At 34.7% G+C, this 22,281-nt stretch overlaps 1 protein-coding gene across 13 annotated transcripts in view; it reads left to right on the top strand.

Annotated features, from left to right (window-relative positions):
* The window catches only part of GPHN (gephyrin), a 617,199-nt gene that overhangs the window by 87,193 nt on the left and 507,725 nt on the right, over positions 1-22,281 (top strand). The gene's annotated exons all lie outside the window — the stretch shown is intronic.

The following is a 22,281-nucleotide window of genomic DNA, read 5'->3' as shown; positions in this document are numbered from 1 at the left end:
CCACCAGGGAAGCCCTGGAAATTTCTTAATTAGGGAGAGTACCATTCCAATTTTCTATTTCTTCTTGTGTCAGTTTTGGTAAGATGTAGTTTTTCATGGAATTGATCCATTTAATCTAAGTTTTCAAGTATATTAGCAAGCAATAGTTCATAATATCCCCTTAATCTTTTAATGTCTGTATAATCTTTCATGATATATGTCAAATCTTTTAATTTTTTTAAAAAATAAAATGTATGTATGTATTTATTTATTTATGGCTGTATTGGGTCTACATTGCTGTGCGTGGGCTTTCTCTAGTTGTGGGGAGCGGGGCCTACTCTTTTTTGTGGTGTACGGGCTTCTCATTGCGGTGGCTTCTCTTGTTGTGGACCATGGGCTCTAGGCACACAGGCTTCAGTAGTTGTGGCACATGGGCTCAGTAGTTGTGCCTCGCAGGCTCTAGAGCGCAGGCTCAGTAGTGATGGCACAGGGCTTAGTGGCTCTGTGGCATGTGGGATCTTCCTGGACTGGGGCCTGAACCCATGTCCCCTGCGTTGGCAGGTGGATTCTTAACCACTGCACCACCAGGGAAGTCCCAAATCTTGTAATCTTAATATTGATTATGTGTGTGTTGTTTTTTTCTCAGTCTTGGCACAGGTTATAAATTTTATTAATGCTTTCAAAGACCCCAATTGTTGATATAATTTTTCTCTATTGTTTGTCTATTTTCTATTTCAGTGATTTCTGTTCTTTTATTATTTCCTTTCTTCTATTTACTTAGGGATTAGTTTGCTCTTCCTCACTCCATCCCCTAGCTTCTTAAGGTAGAAACTTAGATCTTCGATTTTAAACTTTCTTCTTTTATAACATAGGCCTTTAAAACTATAAATTTTCCTATAAATTGTTTTAGATATCTCCTGAAATTTTTGATATGTTTATCATTTGAAATATTTTCTCTTGTGATTTCTTCTATGGCATTATTATTTAGAAATACATTCTTAAATTTCCCATTATTTGGGGAATTTTCTAGTTACATTATCATCATTGATTTTTTAAAATATAATGCTCTTGAGGTCAGAGAACATACTTTGTATAATTTCAGTCCTTTGAAATTTATTGAGACTGTCCTTCATTGGTTAAATTCTTGAACAAACTTTGGTACTTTCAAAGAATGGAATAGTACTCAGCAATAAAAAGGAATGAACCATTGAAACATGAAACAACCTGGATGGGCCTGAAGGACTTTAGGCTTAGTAAAGAAAGTCAATGTCAAGAGGTTATAACCTATATGATTCTATTTATATAACATTCTCCAGAAAAAATATCAATTGAGATGAAGAACAAACTAGTGGTTGCCACAGGAGTAGGGACAAGCATGGTGTGGGATGTAGGTGTTAATACAAAGAGATAATATGAGAAGTTATTTTGTAGTTTATGGTACTGTTCTGTATCTTGATTGTGGTAGTAATTAAACAAGTCCATAAATGGTATAAAACTGCGTGTAACTATATACACTAATGAATACATGTTGAAAATAATAAGGTTTGTAGACTAGGTAGCAGTGACGTACAAATGTTAATTTTTCTAACTTCGATGTTGTACTATATAACATATCACCATTGGGGGAAACTAGGTTAAGGGAACACAGGACTCTAGTATTTTTGCAACTTCCTGTGAGTCTGTGATTATTTCAGAATAAATAGTTACATTACGATAACATTCAATTTGTCAGTTTGTTCTCTAATGGATTGTGTTTCGGTATTCTAAGAAATCTTTTGCTAAATCAGAGTCACAAATATTATCTTAGGTTTATTTGTAGAATTTATACAATTTTAAGCTTTAGGTCTGTGATCCATTATGAAATGATTTTTATACATGATGTGAGGTTTGGATTGAAATTCTTTTTTTTTTTTTTTTTTTCTGTATGCTTGTCCAATTTTCCCAGCATCATTTGATGAAAAGACTGACATTTCTCTACTAAATTTCATTTTCACCTTTTTCTAGAAACAAATTTCCACCTATGTCAGGGTCTGTTTCTGGACTTTTTTTCTCTTCCTTTGATCTATTTATCTGTTTTTACACCAATACCATCCTAGTTTGACAGCTGCATCTTTATGATAGTTCTTGAAATCAGATAATGTTAGCCTCCAAATTTGTTCTTTTTCCAAATTTTTTTGTGGCTATTCTAGATCTTTTGCATATCCATATGAATTTCAAAAGCAGTTTATCAAATTCTACAACAAAATCTGCTTGGATTTTTTTTGGTAATATCTTTATTGGAGTATAACTGCTTTACAATGGTGTGTCAGTTTCTGCTTTATAACAAAATGAATCAGCTATACATATACATATATTCCCATAACTCCTCCCTCTTGCGTCTCCCTCCCACCATCCCTATCCCACCCCTCTAGGTGGTTAAAAAGCACCGAGCTGATCTCCCTGTGCTATGCAGCTCCTTCCTACTAGCTATCTATTTTACATTTGGTAGTATATATAAGTCCATGCCACACTCTCACTTCATCCCAGCTTACCCTTCTCAAGTCCATTCTCTACATCTGCGTCTTTATTCTTGTCCTGCCCCTAGATTCTTCAGAAACTCTTTTTTTTTTTTAGATTCCATATATATGTGTTAGCATACAGTATTTATTTTTCTCTTTATGACTTACTTCACTCTGTATGACAGTCTCTAGGTCTATCCACCTCACTACAAATAACTCAATTTCCTTTCTCTTTATGACTGACTAATATTCCATTGTATATATGTGTCACACCTTTTTTATCCATTCATCTGTTGATGGAAATTTAGGTTGCTTCCACATCCTGGCTATTGTAAACAGAGCTGCAATGAACATTGTGATACATGAATCTTTTTGAATTATGGTTTTCTCAGGGTATATGCCCAGTAGTGGGATTGCTGGGTCATATGGTAGTTCTATTTTTAGTTTTTTAAGGAACCTCCATACTGTTCTCCATAGTGGCTGTATCAATTTACATTCCTGCCAACAGTGCAAGAGGGTTCCCTTTTCTCCACACCCTCTCCAGCATTTATTGATTGTAGATTTTTTGATGATGGCCATTCAGAGTGGTGTGAGGTGATACCTTATTGTAGTTTTGATTTGCATTTCTCTAGATGTTGAACATGTTTTCATGTGTTTGTTGGCAATCTGTAAATCTTCTTTGGAGAATTGTCTATTTGGGTCTTCTGCCCATTTGCGGATTGGGTTGTTTGTTTTTTTGATATTGAGCTGCTGCTTGGATTTTTGACTGGAATCTCCATAGGTCAATTTTGAAACAATTGGCATTTTAACAATATTGAGTCTTTTACCCACAAACAAGGTATATGTCTTATTTATTTAGATCTTTAATTTTTCTCGGTAATGTTTTGTAGTTTCAGTGTATAAGTCTTTCACATTTATTGTGATGTTTATTCCTAACATTTCCATAGTTTGGATGTTTTTGTAGTTGGTACTTAAAAAAAATTTCCCTTTGTTCATTGATAGTATATAGAAACAGTTTTTTTGGGTACATTGACGTTGTATTCTGTAACCTTGCTAAACTTATTAGTTCTAGTAGTTTTTGTGTAGCTTTGATGAGAGATTCGGATGCTGATAGACATGTGGCTTTAGGGAGGGAGGACAAATTCCCCCATTGGCTAGGTTAAGAAATGTGAGAAGATTCCCTGGGATCTGATAACCAATGCTTTACCTAAGTGTAGAGCATGAAGGCTGGGTGGGGAGGGAATTCCCCCATTGTCCTACCGATTGATGATGTTTAGAGGTTAAGCAGTGAGTTCCAGGATTCAAACAAGCTGCCCAAATGGTACTTTGGTTGTTCACTCTCTTCTGTGTGGGAGGAAAAGGAAGGTTATCCTGAGAATGTGGTAGCAAGCCCTGTGGCCCTAGTCAGAGGCAATATTGCTTGGCTGCTGAATCAACAGTTCCCCCAAAATGAAATAAATTGTGTCAGCAGTGAGGATATAGACCTTTGGGTGAAGGAACAATATTAGAAGTTGGTTTGGTTGAACGATGGGACTGGCTGCTCAAAACTGAAAGTAAATGCAAAGCCATGTTTATTGTTTTGTGCCACTTTCTCAGTCTGCATCCTCTTATCCCACCTTCCCTGTGTACCTTGACCTCAGATGCTTCAAAGGAAAAACTAAGTGCTCTTGGGAACTCTGAAGGAGAGGAGGGACTCAAATTTTTATGGCTCTGTTGAATACAGGTGCTGAATTCACCATCCTTCCTGGTCCCACGTGAGGAGGAAAAGATGGCCACAGGTGTTACCAAAAATGCCAAAGACTGAAGGGAAGAGCTGCAGTGATATGTAGGTCCCCTGAGCTGGGGTGCTTTCCATATATTGGAAGTTACATGAGGGAGGAAACAACCCCAGGGCTTGAACCCAACTGTGGAGAGAGAAGCTAAAGGAGAGAAAAAGCCTACCTACAGCTCTTGGTGTCCCCAGCATCCTTTTTCTCTCTTGCTACTTGCCCTTCCCTGCAGTTACACCTGGGAGTGTCATTTGTAATCATTTGTGGCTATTACTGTAGCCCCTGATGTGTGCTTATTAGACACCTTGGTCATATTTTGGTAGGGGAAAAAGTACCTGAATTCAACTGGTAGATTTGAACAAAGTTTGCAGCTGGGAAATAATGTTAAATTGACCTTCTGGGTAAAGCCCTTAGACTGATTACATATACAGAGTTTACTTTAAATGTTTGGGCCTGTTTCACTGATGATTCAGCTAAGTGAAAAACTGATGGTGTCCACTGGGTGGCAGCCACTCTCCAGCTCCAAGGACAACTCTGAAAGACCAATTGTGGTAAGGGCTGATTATGATTAGCACAATAGGCTAAATTGAAAGTTGTTTTCTTTGCCTTAGACCAGGAGTTGGCAAACTTCAGCCCATGTGCCAAATCTGGCTGCAGCCTGTGTTTATGCTGCTTTGAGCCTGGGAATGTTTTTTACACTTTTTAAAGCAGTGGGAATAAAATGAATACACACCAGAGATTGTATGTGGCTTATAAAACCTAAAATATTTACTATTCACCCTTTACAAAAATAAAAAATTAGCCAATCCCTGCTTTAGCCAGTACTCCAAAGGATCAAGTATGTTATATTTTTCCTGAGTGGTGGGCTATTGACAGTGGCCTCACTTGGGTAGGATTACAGAATATCAGATTAAAGGCACATCCTCAATGAGACCACAGCTGTGGAAACAAATCACAGCTGCCATTTGGAAGGTCTTGGTCACTCATATTGATGCTTAGAGTAAGGGCCTGTTTTTTCATGAGAGTGGCTAGAATCAAATTGCTGATCAAGCCTACACTTCTCAGGTCACCACCACGGCCAACTGGATCCATCATTGTACTGGGTGTGGCTAATGTATCCACCACCGTAGACTGGGCCAAAGATACAGTACTATATGCTTATGATGTACAGGCCATCACTGCCTGCCAAACTTGTCACCCCTGGCAGAAGTTGGCCTGTTTTTCTCATGGTGAAGGACCTTTGACTCCATCTTGGGTCTAGTGGTGGTCCTTCACATAACTTTTTTAGGAATGGTTTTGTCGTCCAGTCAGATCAACTGACTGGCTATACCGTTGTGACCCTTGAAACGAATGTGTCATGTTTTTGGCCTTCTGAACTATTTACATTCTGACATTGGTGTTCTTTTTGTCACAAAGGCCAAACTTGGTGGGGCAGTAGTCAAATTGTTTGATGGAAGTTCTGTGTTTCGTACCATCCACAGGCATCTGGTATTGTTGAGTACTGAGTTGCCCTTCTCCAACAACAGCTTAAAAACATTTTTGACTGACTCTCTTTCACCACCTCCTGGTGCACGTACCTTGGTAAGGCAATTTGACACTAAATGTGGCCATCCTCAGAAAATGATCATCTCTTGACTGCTTCCTTGCTAATAATGATCAGGGCTAAAAGGGCAGAAGATAATGTAGACCTATTTTGAAAATTCAAGATTTTGCCTTAACTATTCCTGAGCATAATGCTTCTTTCTTTCATGTAATAGTTACTAGGCTATAATGGTTGGTATATCCTCAAGGTGTCAGCTTAGCCAAAATGGGGAGAGTTGGAATGGCAGGTACAGACTTTATTTGTGGCTGGGGTTCTAGAGATTCTAGCCATCATGCTAGCCCACACTTGTCTTTAAATATTTGATAAAATTTTTCTGGTTTCTTCTTGTCCCCATTTATGGTGACTTCCTCCTGTTACAGCTGTTCTACCAAGGATGAAAGCAGCTCTTCTTCCATTTTCTGGAATTTATTTCATTTAGGTTTCTTTGGTAGAAGAAATCTCCCAGCTCTATGATTTTTTTTTAAATAATGATTTTTTGGTTTATTCAACATGTTCTTATATTTAGGGTGAGAATGATGTTCTCTTGTGACTGTAACTTATGCAGAAGAAGAAGTCTCTAGGGAATAGCTTTTAAATAATATAAAGCATAGAAAGCACTTTGTGACACAAATAGGGAACACTCAATAAATGTTAGTTTTTATTTGTGTCATTGCTATTATTGTTACTTATGCTATCCTTCTCTCAAAGGAATAGATTATGCAGTCAAATTTCTTTTATTATGATCTCCTCTGTGATCCAAACATTGTAGCTAGGCAGAATCAGGTAAATAAATATGGAACAATAAATATTTTAAATCAGATAGAGAAAATGAATATCATATAAAAAAGAATATTTTTTCTTGTGTTTTAATCTTCAGAATCAAGGAACTGCACTGATATTATTAAATGGAAATTTTTATCATGAAGATTCAAAAGCAAAAGAAAAACACATTTTGTTACTTAAAAATGCATTGTAGCTATTGCTGGTAATTTGTGACAACTTTTTAATACAGTACCAGGTAACATGATAGGGTAGAAATCAGAGAGCACATTACCAAGTTGTTTGATACTACAAGAGGAAAGTCAGAGGCAGAAAAAACATGACTTTCTATAGAATGCCAGCATATTACAGTTAATTTCCTAGTATATCTAATATTATCTTTAGCAATATATCTCATCAGAACTTTGATAATTATATGATATTCACATGGGTTCTTTCCTGAGTTATATGATAGTTCATACCAACCTATTTGGTTATTATCCATGTGGATATCAAACATTATACATAAAACCTTTTGGATCCCAAATTCATTAATCCCCTATGAAAAACTAGACTTCATATGACATCTCAAGGGATTGTATTTTATCTAAAATCAACGTTTGTCACTTGGAGATTTTATATATAAAAGTAAGCAGTGCTCATCATATTTGTGTTTAGAAGGGTAACTCTGAGTCTATTGGAGGTTAAGTTATGGCCTCTTAGAAGAAAAGATTAAATGTAGTGATTTAATGAGGGATTAGGGATGATATGGACTGGGGTATGGCATTGGTTTTAAAGAAGAGGAAATGCCTAGGTGGAATGGATCATATTATTTTGTTTATTCCTGAGTTGATGTGTGTGTGTGAGATAATCTTTTTTGGCACAAGAAGTGGTTTTAGAAGGCATCTACAATAGTTGTTTTTCTAGGTCACATTAAAAATTAATATAAAATAGTATGACTTACCTAAAATATTTTTTACCCTTTGGAATTTTAAAAGTGTACCGCTACCTTATTAAACTGTTAAAATGTCAAAGGTGCTGCTAGAACTTGCTTATGGGGCAAAAATTATTCAGAGACTAAGTTTGACTTTGAACATCATTTTGGATTTAATATAGGCTTTCAAGTAAGTATTTGATGATGTAGAAGCTGAGTTTCGAAACTTTTTGAGTGCAGTGGAGTAGCTGGCAGCAAGTTAGCATTCTTACCTAGAAAAACAGGATAAAATATAGACATTATATTACATTACATTACTATAATATGAACAGCTGTGTTTATGTTGGGGGCATATTTTAAGTCTTAGTTGCATCTGTGTTAAGTCTCAGTCTACCTGTTCTGTCCTAATCATACTGGCAATTACATTAAATATAAACAGACTAAAATTCCAATTGAAACACTAAACTTGTCAGACTGTATAAAAGAAAACAAAACCCAATTACATGCTACTTTCAAGAACCACATCTTAAACATAAAGACCAGAGGAGGTTGAAGTAAAAGGATAGATAAAGATCTGCCATGTACTCTTAAAGGAAATCTGGTGTGGCTACACTAATGTCAAAGTAAACTTTAAAAATCAAGACTAGATATAAAAGATGTATGAATATAATGATAAAAGGGTCAGTGTTTTAGGAAGTTATCACAATCCTAAATCTACATGGACATGGTAAGATAGTTTTAAAATATATAATGCAAAAATTGGTAGAAACAAAAGGAGAACTGGACAAATCCTCAATCATAGTGGGAGAATTTATGATAGCTCTATTAATAGCTGATAGAAGTAGATGATCAAAAAATAAAGAGATAGAAGAGTAATCAATGACCTCGTTAATAACTCTACAACATGTCACTGGAAAATGATAGAATACACATTCTTTTGAAGTTCATATGAAATGTTAGCTAAAATTGACCACATAGGTCATATAGATTAATAGCTGTAAAGATTAGTGCAATTCTTATTATAAGACACATAGATTTTTTGTTTGTTTTTTAAAATTGGTGATCTAGTCTAAAATTTCTTTGGAAATTCAAAGGGCCAAGTATAGCCAAGGGAATCTTAAGGAATAACAAAGTAATTGGAAGACTTTAGGATACCAGATATTGATTTTCTGTAACACTAGAGTTATTAAGACAGTGATATTGGTGCAAGGGTAAACTAATGGAACAGAATAGAGTGTTCATTATAGTCGAGAGAATAATGTCCTCCAAAGATGTCCAGCCCTAATCCTTGGAACCTGTAATGTGTCACATTATATAGCAAAAGGAACTTTGCAAATACAATTAGGGATGTTTAGATAGATAGATGATCCTGGGTTATCTGGGTGTGCCCAATCTAATCACATGAGCCCCTAAAAGCAGAAAACTTTCTCTGGCTGGAAGCAGCAGATAAATGCAGCAGAGGTGAGAGTTGGAGAGATTTCAAGTATTGGGAGGATTCTATGCACTATTATTGTTGGCTCTGATATTCAGGTGCCCATGTACAAGGGCTAGAAAGAGGCCTCTGGTTGCTAAGAGCAGTCCCCAGCTGACAGCCAGCAAGGAAACAGAGACATGAGTCCTGAAACCAAAGGACTTGGATTCTGTGAACTTGAATGAGTTTGGAAGTGGATTCTTCCCAGAGCCTCCTAATAAAAGCCAAGCTGACAGACACCTTGATTTTGGTTTTGTGAAACCTGAAGCAGAAAAACCAGCCAAGCCAACCCAGACTTCTGACTTATAGAACTGTGAGATGGTAAATTTGTGTTGGTTTAAGCTACTAAAATTAAGTTAGTTGTGTTAATTTGTTACAGTAGCAACAGAAAACTATTAAATCCAGGAAAGGATTTATACATACACTATCATCTGATTTACAACAAAGATAACATTGCAGTACTGTACAGAAGAGAATTTTTCCCCCATTGGATATCCTTATGGAAAAGATGACCATTGACCCCCACTTCACATCATACGTAAAAATTCATTTCAGGTATATTATAGGTCCAACTGAGAAAGATAAAAAAAATAATGCTTTTAAATGAAAACATGGGAAAATATCTTCATGATCTTGGGTTAGGCAAGGGTTTCTTAAACAGTAAACAGAAAAATTTGATAAACTGGATCACATTACAACTTAAGGAAAGACTGTAAAATTGGATCACATTAAGAACTTTAGGAAAGATACTATAAAATACTAAAATGCAAGCCATAGGATGAAAAAAGTTATTTGCAATACATATATACAGCAAAAGATTCATTTCTAACAACCCAATTTAAAAAATGATCAGAAGACTTGTAAGATACTTCACAAACAGTATGTGATCAATATGAACATGAAAAGGTGCTCAACACTGATAATCATTAGAGAAATGCAAATTAAAATCACCACAAAATATATATCTCTATACTTCCACCACAGTGGCTGGATAAAAAGATGACATTTCCAAGTGTTAAGAAGTTATACAATTATCCTATACACAAATTGGTACTACCACTTTGGGAAGCTGAACCGTGTTTACTAAACCTGAACATACATATTTTCTGTGATCCAGGAATTTCACTCATAGGTATATATCTGACAGGAATATTTGCTTATGTTCACCAAAAGACATGTGCAAAATGTTTATAGCAGTGCTATTTGTAATAGCCTAGATTGAAAACAATCCAGACGTCTGCCTATGTTAGAACAGATAAATAAATCATTGCATTTTCATGCTGTGAAATACTATACAATGAGAATGAACAGTGCACAATTAAATTTAAAAACATAGATGAATCTCATAAGCATAATGTTTACCAAAAGGTACTAGATAGAAGAAGACTGCCTGTAGTGTGATTTCATTTATATAAAGTTCAGAAACAGGAAAAACTAACGTATAGTTTCAGAAGTTAGATAGTAATTCCTACTGTTATGGGTGGAGTAGTGACTGGAAGTTTTGTTTTTTAAAAAAGTAAAGATTTACACCCTGCTTCCAACAACATCTATGGTTATATTATGGTTATATTAATATATGATTTTATTATCCTCTACTGTGGTTATATTAGAGGAATTGGCCTTTTAATTCTTTTATTTCCTTTTCTATATGATAAGTGATTCTGTTTCACTTTCATCAGTTTAATGGCACTGATTATTTACACCTTTACTTGAGTCTTGTACCTGTGCCAGGCAGGTAGGTAGGAAGGTATATGCATAGTCAAAGGTAACCAACTGAGATTTATTTGTAAGTGATGGCTTAATTCTAGTGAGATTTTAAATTACTACTTTTAATTAACCAGGTTTTTGGCCTTCATTGGAGTTTACCCTTAGAGCTGCCTGACTTTATTGAAATTTGGATTTCTCTGTTACTTAGATTTATGATTACTTCTGTAAAATTTCCAGTAAGCCTTGGGTTAAATTGTGAGTTTGGGAAGAAGTAATTACAAGTATATAGTAAGGTTCTCAAAAAATCTATGTACTTCAGATACCATCTTTCTTAAATTTGTCTATATAAATTACAGTGTAATCTAGTGGTTCAGTATACTTTTTTAGATATTCATGATGCTTTCTAAGATGAATTTTATTCTCTGCCCACATTAATATCTTTTCTGATTGCCTTGTTAATTAGATAAACCTTTAACTGTGAAATGTGCCATCAAAAATGTTTCAGTTTTGCTTTTATCCTTTTAAGGGAATGTATCACAAAGCCAAAGCAGAGATAATAGTAATGATTACAATAATAGAAATAATAGCAGTAACATTTATAATGTGTCTGGCAGTATTCTAATCACTTCATCTGTATTGACTTATTTACTGCTTGCAACAACTCTGAGAGAGGTGCTATTATTGTTAGCCTCATTTTAAACATGAAAAAGTCAAGGAACAGAGAGGTTAACTTGCTGAAGGTCACACATTGATTAAATGGATGCTAAGATCAAATCCAGGTCATCTAACTTTGGAGTCTGTGTTCTTAAACCACTATGCTAGTAAAAGAAGGATAAGGAGATTTTAAAATTCAGTTGCTAAGTAAACTAGTCTGAGGTTTTTACAAAGTTTTGAAGAGGTTAATTATTATATTTAAATAGAAGTGATTAATTCTTACATAAAAATTTATAATTGCATATTTAAAATACTAATTTAAAATTTGCAGTAAGGCATGCAAATGTTTACTTATTTCATGCTTAGAAGTTTTGCTGTGTTTTTCTTTTCTTTGTTGAAAGAAGAAAGTAATTCATGCTCTATCCTATGGAAGAGTGGCAGGTTGTTCTGTAGCTCCATGTGATGAAGTTGATATGGAATTCTTAAATTGCTCCTTGGAAATTCCTGAATATTTAGGAACTTCATAAGAGTATTCTGGAAGCAAGCATTAAATGGAGAACATGGTACTTAAAAATCTATGAAGCAAATGAAAAATAGAAAAGAATTGGTATGAATGATAAGAATGACACTAATCTGAAAGATATTTATCTGGCTCCATTTATCCAGGTTTTTCTGATTTACTTATCATACATCCCAATCCTCAGTCTCTTTCCAGGTTGGTACATCTTTATTTTAAAATTTTCAAAGCTGTTTAAACTGATTTGGATGCAGCATTTATTTATATAACTTTATTTTATAGTTTTACAATTATCTCGTTTGATATTCAGGCTACCCCTATGAGATCGGATAAGGGCATATAATTGTCCCTATTGTATAGATGAGGGGCATAATGCTTAAAAAGATTAAAATGTATATAAAAAGTCACCTTATAAATAATGCAACATAACTGTGTTTTGAAACACAGTGGGTTTTTTTCTACTGTTATTGGTTACTTTCAATACAATTAAAAAAAACTTACATATGATTAAAATCACACTATAAGAGTTATAATTTAGTTGCAAAAGATGAAAAACAACTCAACAATGAAAATCAGATGATTGGATTAAAAATGGGCAAAAAACTTAAATGGACATTTCTCTAAAAAAGATGTACAGATGACCAACAAGCATATGAAAAGATGTTCAACATCACTAATCATTAGGATAATGCAAAATAAAACCACAGTGATATATCACCTCACACCCGTTAAGATGGCTACTGTCAAAAAATCCAGAAAATAACAAGTATTGGTGAGGGTTTGGAGAAACTGGTACCCCTATGTGCTGCTGGTGTGAAAGTAAAATGGTGCAGCTGCTATGGAAAACAATATGGCAGTTCCTCAAAAAGTTAAAAATAGAATGATCATATGATACAGCATTTCCACTTCTGAGTGTATATGCAAAAGAACTGGAAGTAAGATCTTGAAGAAATATTTGTACAACTATGTTCAAAGCAGCATTATTCACATTGGCCAAAACGTGGAAGCAACCCAAAAGTCCATTGGCAGTTGAATGGATAAACAAAATGTAGTATATACGTAGAATGGAATATTGTTCAGCCTTAAAAAGGAAGGATATTCTAACTCAAGCTACAACATGGATGACCTTGAGATATTAGGCTAAGTGAAACAAGCCAGTCACAAAAAGAAAATACTGTATGATTCCACTTACATGAGATTCCTAGAGTAGTTAAAGGCATACAAACAGAAAGCAGAACTATGGTTGCCAGAGGCTAAGGGTAGGAGAAAATGAGGAATTGTTGCTTAATGGGTACAGAGGTTCAGTTTTGCAAAATGAAAAGTTCCTGAGATTGGTTGCACAGCAGTGTGAATATATACTTAAAAATGGTTAAGATGTGAATTTTATGTTGTGTATTTTACCATAATTAAAATTTTAAAAGTGAATTGTATAAAGTTTTAAGAAAAACGTAAATCAGATTATGCCAACCCTCCAAAGCCTCCTAGTATACTTTAAATACAATTTAAATTTTTAAGAAAGAGATTAAAAACTGTACAAGAAATGTGTATGTGTTTCTTACAGTTAGATATGCTCCTTCCCTTGTATTAAAGATCTTTTAATTTTTACAAGAAACCAAATATCAGCACGTCTTTTACTTTTGGATGTATAACAACTCAAAATATTTTATGTAGTATTTATGTGTGTTAAATGGGAAATAAAGGAAGATTTTAAAATATATATTCAAATATCATCTTAAACAAGTTGCTACCTTGATTTAAAGATCAACTTGCAATGGCAATCAACTTGCAAATCCAGGGGAATTTGCTATTACCTGTGTGTTTTCAGTTTTACCATAATGGAGTTATTGATAATGTGGTATCAGAAGGTTAAGAATCATGTGGTGGTGTGTATATAAATCAGCTGATTTTGCAGCCAAATAACCCGAATGTTATTGGTGTTCTGGGGATAAGTTTTATGATTGCAAATAGTTGGAAATGTTTGTGAATGATGTGGAGAGAAGGATTTTTAACTATGGACACTTGGAGACTTTGCTGCAGTGGGTTTAACTCTGCATACTGACTACAAAATGAATGAGGGAAACAGAGCTCCAATGAAGACGATCTGAGATTTGCATGATTCAAAGTCCTTTACCTTAAATGAATCCTTACTGATGGTTATTGCCATGTTAGAAGAGATATTTTTAATAAAAGACACATATTCAGAAATTTATAAAATAACATTTACTCTTGAAAATATTCCATAATGTCAGTCAAGGAACCTTGAATTTAATTATAAACCCATTGTACATTTATCAGTCCTGTTGATCTCTTTGCCTTAGTAATGTTAACCATACATCTTATTTATATGGTATCTTACAGGTCTCAGTGTGCTTTAACATATTACCCATTTGCTCTTTTCAGCAATTCTGAACATCAGGTAGTACAGATATTCTTATTCCCGTTGTGTATATAGGTGAAGAGTCTGAAGGATATATACTTATGCTCATATAGCTAGTAATTGATAGAACCAGACTTGAGGTCGCTGTTCAGACTTTACTCTTACTGTTCTTTCTGTTGTACCATTGATTTTAAAACCTGACTATACCCCAAAATCTTAACTCACAATTGCTGAGACAGAAGGAGGTTCTGGTACTTAAAAAAACAAAAAACAAAAATTCCCTGGATGTTTCTGATGCACGTTATGGTTTGAGAAGCATTGTCCTTTACTATGGTTAATTAAATTGATTGCAGCAAACATTACTCTTAAAATTTTTTCATAATACAATGTACAATTTGTTGGGCATCTTCCCAGGAGATCTGGTGACTACTCATTGTATTCCATAGCTAGTTATCTGATATTTGTCTTCTAGAAGAGAAAGAGCTAGAATTGCTGCTGAGCCTCCAGTTCCTTATAGAGAAAACTCCTGATTGCTTAATAGGTCTTACAAATCAGAATATTTTTGTCTTCAACAGAAGTCTCAGGACTGATTTCTAATTCCATGTGAACTGAGAATGGACAGGACTTTTTATTTATTTATTACAAATTATGATCTAATAACTTCCACAAGGTAGAAGCAGATACACACACACAGAGACACACAGAGGCACAGACACACACACACACACACACACACACACACACACACACACACGAATAGTAATTGTTAAACACATCCAGTACACTTTACTGCAATCGAGTACTAGATTTGACTCTAAGTATCCTGGAAACCAAGACAAAATAGGAACAAAAAAAATATGTCCTGTGGATATCATTATCTGAAAAGAAGAATCATATCAGTTTTCCAGGAGACTCAAACTTCTCTCTTAAAAAAAAGTGTGAGTAATATTCAACATAAGCAATTTATAAAGCATAATGGATAAGGTATTCAATTATGGACTTATAAAAGATATATAAATGTTTTTCTATCACTTTTACTATTATGCTTTTGTAAGGAGGTGAGCATCAGAGGTTTTTCTTAAAAGGAAGAAGGTTTAACTATTTTAAATTACATGCAGACATATTTGGTTGTTCTAAAAAGAGATAATTTTTGGTAGTTTCTTTCACTTTTCTAACAGGATTTTTCACACAGCAGCAGTTTTTGATGAAATACAGTTTATATATATTTCTTTTTATGGATGGTACTTCTTGTTTGAAATCTAAGAATTCTTGCCTAGCCCATAAAACTTTCTTCTGTTTTTTTCTAAGAATTTAATATAATTTTACATTTCACATTTAACTCTATGATCTAGTTTGAGTTAATTTTTCTTTAAGGTGTGACACAGGTGGAGGTTAAACTTTTTTGCCTCTGGATGTCCACTTTTTCCAGCACCATTTGTTGACAAGATTGTCTTTCCTTCATTTCATTGCTTTTGTACTTTTGTCAAAAATGAGTTGGGCATATTTGTCTGGGTCTGTTCTGGGTTCTGTGTTCTGATTTATTGATATGTGTGTTCATCCTTCTGCTAATACCACACATTCATGATTACTGTATCTATATGTCTTGAAATCTAGAAGAGTGGTTCCTCACTCTTAGTTCTTTTTCAAAATTGTTTTAATTATTCTAGTTCCTTTGTCTTTCTATATGAATTTTAGAGTGATATTGTGTAGGTATACAAAAAATTCACTGAGATTTTGATAGGAAGCATGCTAAACTGGATGTCAATTTGGGGAGAATATGTATTGTTACTGTGTACTGTGTTGAGTCTTCCAATCCATGAACACCATATGTCTCTCTTATTAGTTCTTTGATTTCCTCCACGAGCATTTTATAATTTTCAGTATACAAGTGCTGTACAAGATTTGTTAGATGTACTTACGAGTATTTCATTTTCTTTTGAACAATTGTAAATGGTATTATATTTTAACTTTAAGATAATGTTTTCATGGCTAATGCATAGAAATACAGTTGATTTTTATATGTTGATCTTACATCCTAACATCTTGATGAACTCACTTATTAGTTCAAGGAGTTTTTGGTAGATTTTGTCTGTTGACGACGATGTTATATGTAATGAGGGATAGCTTACTTCTGCCTTTCTAATCTGTATGCCTTTTGTTTCCTTTTATTGCCTGTTGCACTGGTTAAATCTTCCATTACTTAATTCAGTAAGAGTGATGAGAGGAGACATCTTCATTTTGTTCCTGACCTTTAGGGGAAAGCATTCAGTCTTTTTACCATTGAGAATGGTTTTAGCTGAAGATTTTTATAAATGCTGTTTATCAAGTTGATGAATTTCCCTTTTATTCTTATTTTTTTTGAGATTTTTTTTTTATTATTATGGAGGGATGCTGAATGTTGTGAAATACTTTTTCTGCCTCAGTTGAATGATCATGTGATTGTACTTTAACCTTTTACTATGTTGGATTACATTAATTGTTTTTCAAATTTTGAAACAGCCTTGCATCCCTAGAATAAACCCCATTTGGTCTTGGTATGTAATTCTTTTTATATATTGCTGAATTCTGTTTGCTGACTTTTGGCTAAGGATCTTTGGAGTCTATATTCAGATGGGAAATATTTGTGGGATTTTGTTTTTGTTTTTTGGTACTGTCTTTGGTTTCTGCATCAGGGTAATAGTAGATTCATAAAATCAATTTGGAAGTTTTCCCTCCACTTGTTTTCTGAAAGAGATGGTATAGAATTGGTATTAATTGTTCTGTAGATATTTGGTAGGATTTTCCACTGAAGTCATCTCAGCCTGGAGATTTCCTTTTTGGGGAGTTTTTAAATTTCAAATTCAATTTCATTTATAGTTGTAGGATTATTCAAATTATTTATATCATATTGGGTGAATTGTGGTAATCTGTGTTTTTTTGAGAAATTGGTCTGTTTTCTTTATGTTGCTAAATTTAACTCCTTTATAGTTGTTTGTAATATTCCTTTATTATTATTTTGATTTCTATGGAGTCTGTAGTCATATACCTCCTGTTTTATTCCTGATATAGGTAATTTGTGTCTTCTGTTTTTTTTTTCTTTGTCAGTCTTGTTAGAGGTTTGTCAACTTAATTGATCTTTTCTCAGACCCAGCTCTTTAGGGTATGTGTCCTGGTGACAAATTTTCTTAGTTTTAACTTCATTTGAAAAATGTCCTAATTTCTTTTCCACCTCTGAAGGATATTTTCACTATATATAGTATGTAGGTTCACAGTTCTTTTATTTGAGCACTTCTTTCTTCTCTGGTTTCTGATCTCCTGTCATTTGAGTTGTTTTTCTGCTATTGATAAGGTGTAGTTTCTCTCTCACTGTTTTCAAGATTTTTTCTTTGTCTCTAGTTTTCAGAAATTTGGCCACGATTTGTCTTGGTACAGATTTCATTACCTTTCTCTTGTTTCAGGTTTGCTCAGCTTCTTGCATCTGTATGTTTGTGTCTTTTGCCAAATTTGGGAAGTTTTCAAGGCATTATCTCTTCAAATACTTTTTCAGCCCTGCACTTTTTCTCCTCTCCTTTAAGACTCAAATGATAGGAAAGTTAGGACTTTTGTTATGGTCCCATAGGTCCTTGAGGCTTTGTTTATTTTTAATTTTTTGGGGTCTATTTTTCTGTGATTAAACGTCTTTATCATTTCTGTATTGGTACCTATCAGTTGTCTTTTTTCATTCAGTTTGAGATCTTCCTGGTTCTTTTTATGACAATTGACTTTTTATCTTTTTTTTTCTTAATTGAAGTATAGTTGATTTACTATGTTGTGTTAGTTTCTGGTTTACAGCAGAGTAATTCAGTTTTGCATATATATTCTTTTTCATATTCTTTTCCATTATGATTTATTACAGGATATTGACTATAGTTTCCTGTCAATACAGTAGAACCTTGTCATTTATATATTTTATTTATAGTAGTTTGTATCTGCTAATCCCAAACTCCTAATTTATCCCTCCCCAAACCCCTTTGGTAACCATAAGTTTGTTTTCTATGTGAGTGTTTCTGTTTTGTAAGTAAGTTCATTGTATAATATTTTAGATTCCACATATAAGTGATATCGTATGGTATTTGTCTTTCTCTGTCTGATTCACCTCACTTAGTATGATAATCCCTAGGTCCATCCATGTTGCTGCAAATGGCATTATTTCATTCTTTTTTTATGGCTGAGTAGTATTCCACTGTATATATATGTATATATGACATCTTCATTATCCATTCATCTGTCGATGGACATTTGGGTTGCCTATTGTAAATAGTGCAGGTATGAATATTTGGGTGCACGTATCTTTTCAGATTAGAGTTTTATCTGGATATATGTTCATGAGTGGGATTCCTGGATCATATGGCAACTCTGTTTTTAGTTTTTTTAAGGAACCTTCATACTATTCTCCATAGTAGCTGCACCAATTTGCATTCTCACCAACAGTGTAGGAGGGTTCCCTTTTCTTTACACCATCTCCAGCATTTGTTATATGTAGACTTTTTAATGATGGCCATTCTGACCAGTGTGAGGTGTAGTTTTGATTTGAATCTCTCTAATAATTAGCAGTGTTGAGCATCTTTTCATGTGCTTGTTGGCCATCTGTATGTCTTTTTTGTAGAAATGGCTGTATGGCTGTTTAGGTCTTCTGCCCATTTTTTTTTTTTTTTTTTTTTTAGAAAGCAGAATTCAGTATTAAACTCCAAATTTCAGGGTTTTTTAAATTAATTAATTTATTTTTTCTGTGTTGGGTCTTCATTTCTGTGCGAGGGCTTTCTCTAGTTGTGGCAAGTGGGGGCTACTCTTCATTGCGGTGTGTGGGCCTCTCACTATCGCAGCCTCTCTTGTTGGGGAGCACAGGCTCCAGATGCGCAGGCTCAGTACTTGTGGCTCACGGGCCTAGTTGCTCCGTGGCATGTGGGATCCTCCCAGACCAGGGCTCGAACCCGTGTCCCCTGCATTAGCAGGCAGATTCTCAACCATTGCGCCACCAGGGAAGCCCTTCTGCCCGTTTTTTAATTGGGTTGTTTGTTTTTTAGATATTGAATTGCATGAGCTGTTTGTATGCTTTGAAAATTAAGCCCTTGTTGGTCGCATTATTTGCAAATATTTTCTTCCATTTCCTAGGTTGTCTTTTCATTTTGTTTATGGTTTCCTTTGCTTTGCAAAAATGTATAAGTTTGATTAGGTCCCATTTGTTTCTTTTTGCTTTTATTTCTGTTGCCTTGGGAGACTGACCTAAGAAAACATCGGTACAATTTATGTCAGAGAATGTTTTGCCTATGTTCTCTTCTAGGAGTTTTATGGTGTCATGTCTTATATTTAAGTCTTTAAGCTATTTTGAGCTTATTTTTGTGTATAGTGTGAGGGAGTGTTCTAACTTCATTGATCTACATGAGGCTGTCCAGCTTTTCCAGCATCAGTTGCTGGAGAGACTGTCTTTTCTCCATTGTATATTCTTGCCTCTTTTGTCAAAGATTAATTGACCATAGGTGTAAGGGGTTTTTTGGGGGCTCTCTATTCTGTTCCATTAATCCATAATGACAGTTGATATTTTTGTTGAAACCTGGGCATTTTGGGTATTACATTATGAACTGGGATCTTATTTAAATCTTCTGTTTTTGCTGGCTTACTCACACGTTGCTCAGGCAGGTAAAGGGAGGTAGTCATTTCCTCTTTACTGCCAGGCTGGGGTAGAAGTCAAGTTCTCCATTTGGCCTCCTTTTTTTTTTTATTTTTATTTTTTTCCCAGTATGCGGGCCTCTCACTGTTGTGGCCTCTCCCATTGTGGAGCACAGGCTCCGGACGCGCAGGCTCAGCGGCCATGGCTCACGGGCCCAGCCGCTCCACAGCATGTGGGATCTTCCTGGACCGGGACACGAACCCATATCTCCATTTGGCCTCCTTTGATACTTGAGTTAGGCTCTCCACGGCACTGCTGGGTGAGAATGGTACTTCTGGCCCCCCACTGAGTCTTCAGTGATCTCTCATTGTCTAGGATTGGTCGGTGAACATATATGAGGATGGATGAATATATTTGGAAATTTTCCCAATAACTTGAGTTTTGATATGGGATTTAGCCAGAGATATAAAAAATAGAGGAGAGTATAAATCGGTTCTGTAATTTATGCTGTTCTGTGCATAGTCATGGAAATATGCTATACTAATGCATGTGCTAGGGATTAACATCAACTAGCTCTGTATGGTGCATGGTAATCCTGCTGTGTTCCTATAAACCAGAGATCAGTAAACTTTTTCCATAAGGGGTAGATAGTAAATATTCTGGGTTTTGTGGGCCAAGAGGCAAAATTGAAGATATTATGTATATACTACTATCACAAGAAAGAAAACATATTTTTACAATTTCTAAAATTTATGAAATCCAAATATAATTATAATAATTAAGTGCCGTATTTGTCATACACATTTACCAATTTAAAGAATGGAATTGGGTGAGGAATGATTAGAGTTTACAGTTAGTATTTCTTGTCATCAAAATAAATTGTAAATGTTCATTTATTAATGCTGATTTGTATGGAGTGTTTTATTTTTGCGTATGTCTTTCCACTCATTGAAAAGATAGTTACTGGTGAATACTGATATCAGTCCATGAACAGATAATTTTAATGGAGCACATTAATTATTTGGAATGTGGTTTTAGAATTCTATTAAGTTTTCTTGCCTTTTAGCATGTACATTACATTGCAGAATAATCAATGTCCAATTGAAGACAAGGTGGAGGCTCCTTAGTTGCATAGTTATTAAGTGGATTTTAAAATATGAAAAAATTTCTTTCCACTTGGATCAGATCCAAAAAATCCTGCTCAAACTGTAGTTTGAACTCAGGAAACATATCTGTTGCAAATTTATTGGGAAAGGAGATTTCGCTTATTGTTTTAAATTTTCTCAGCGTGGGAATGTGTTACCTTTTGACAGCAAAGTGCACAACAGCTTGAAATTACTTAAAATTACTTAAGATTCAGGCATCATTGGTAGTTGTGAAATGGTTATCATAGTATAGGTTTTACATATTAGCATTATTTTGGCTTGTAATTTTAGGTTGGATATATTAAGAACATTACTAAATTTTCATCATGACAATTTTTATCTTCAGTTTGCTCAGTAATAGTTCTTTACTTAGTTTGCATCCTTTTTAGGAGAATTCAGGGAACTTTTCTTCTAGGAGGTAGAAAATGGTAGGACTTAAACATGGAAAAAAACATAAAGTGGCATATGAGGGTAGGTAATTGGTAATAGTCAAATGCATCTTAAAATGAATCTACTTAAAATGGGAAAAAAATTTGGTGTAAGAAATGGATTAGAGTCCTAATATTCATATGGAATTGCAAGGGATGCTGAGTAACCATAAATATCTTGAAAAAGAAGAAGTTGGGGGACTCACAGTTCCCAATTTAAAAGCTTCTTACAAAGCTACAGTAATAGAAACAGTGTGATATTAGCATAAGGGTAGACATATAGGTAAATGGTATAGAATTGAGTCTAGAAATCAGCTCACGTGTCTGTGAGTATTTGATTTTTCAGAAGAGTGCCAAGGCCATTCAATGGGGAAAGAACAGCCTCTTTAGTAAATGGTGCTGGAACAACTAGATACCCACACGTAAAAGAATGAAGCTAGACTCTTACTTTCACACCATGTACAAACATTAAGTCAAAATGAATAAAAGACCTAAATATAACAGTTAAAATTTTGAAATTCTTACAAGAAAACATAGGGGAAGTTCTTCATGACCTAGGATTTGGCAATGGTTTCTTAAATATGATACCAAAAGCACAAACTACCAAAGAAAAAATAGACAAATTGAACTTCCTCAAAATTAAAAACTGTTGTGCATTAAAAGACATCTAGAGAGGGCTTCCCTGGTGGTGCAGTGGTTGAGAATCTGCCTGCCAATGAAGGGGATACGGGTTCGAGCCCTGGTCTGGGAAGATCCCACATGCCGTGGAACAACTGGGCCCGTGAGCCACAACTACTGAGCCTGTGCGTCTGGAGCCTGTGCTCCACAAGAAGAG

Source organism: Stenella coeruleoalba, assembly GCF_951394435.1.
Source record: "Stenella coeruleoalba genome assembly, chromosome: 2".
Lineage (NCBI taxonomy): Eukaryota > Metazoa > Chordata > Mammalia > Artiodactyla > Delphinidae > Stenella > Stenella coeruleoalba.
Note: the sequence above shows the minus strand (reverse complement) of the source record. Positions and strands in the feature narration are given on the sequence as shown.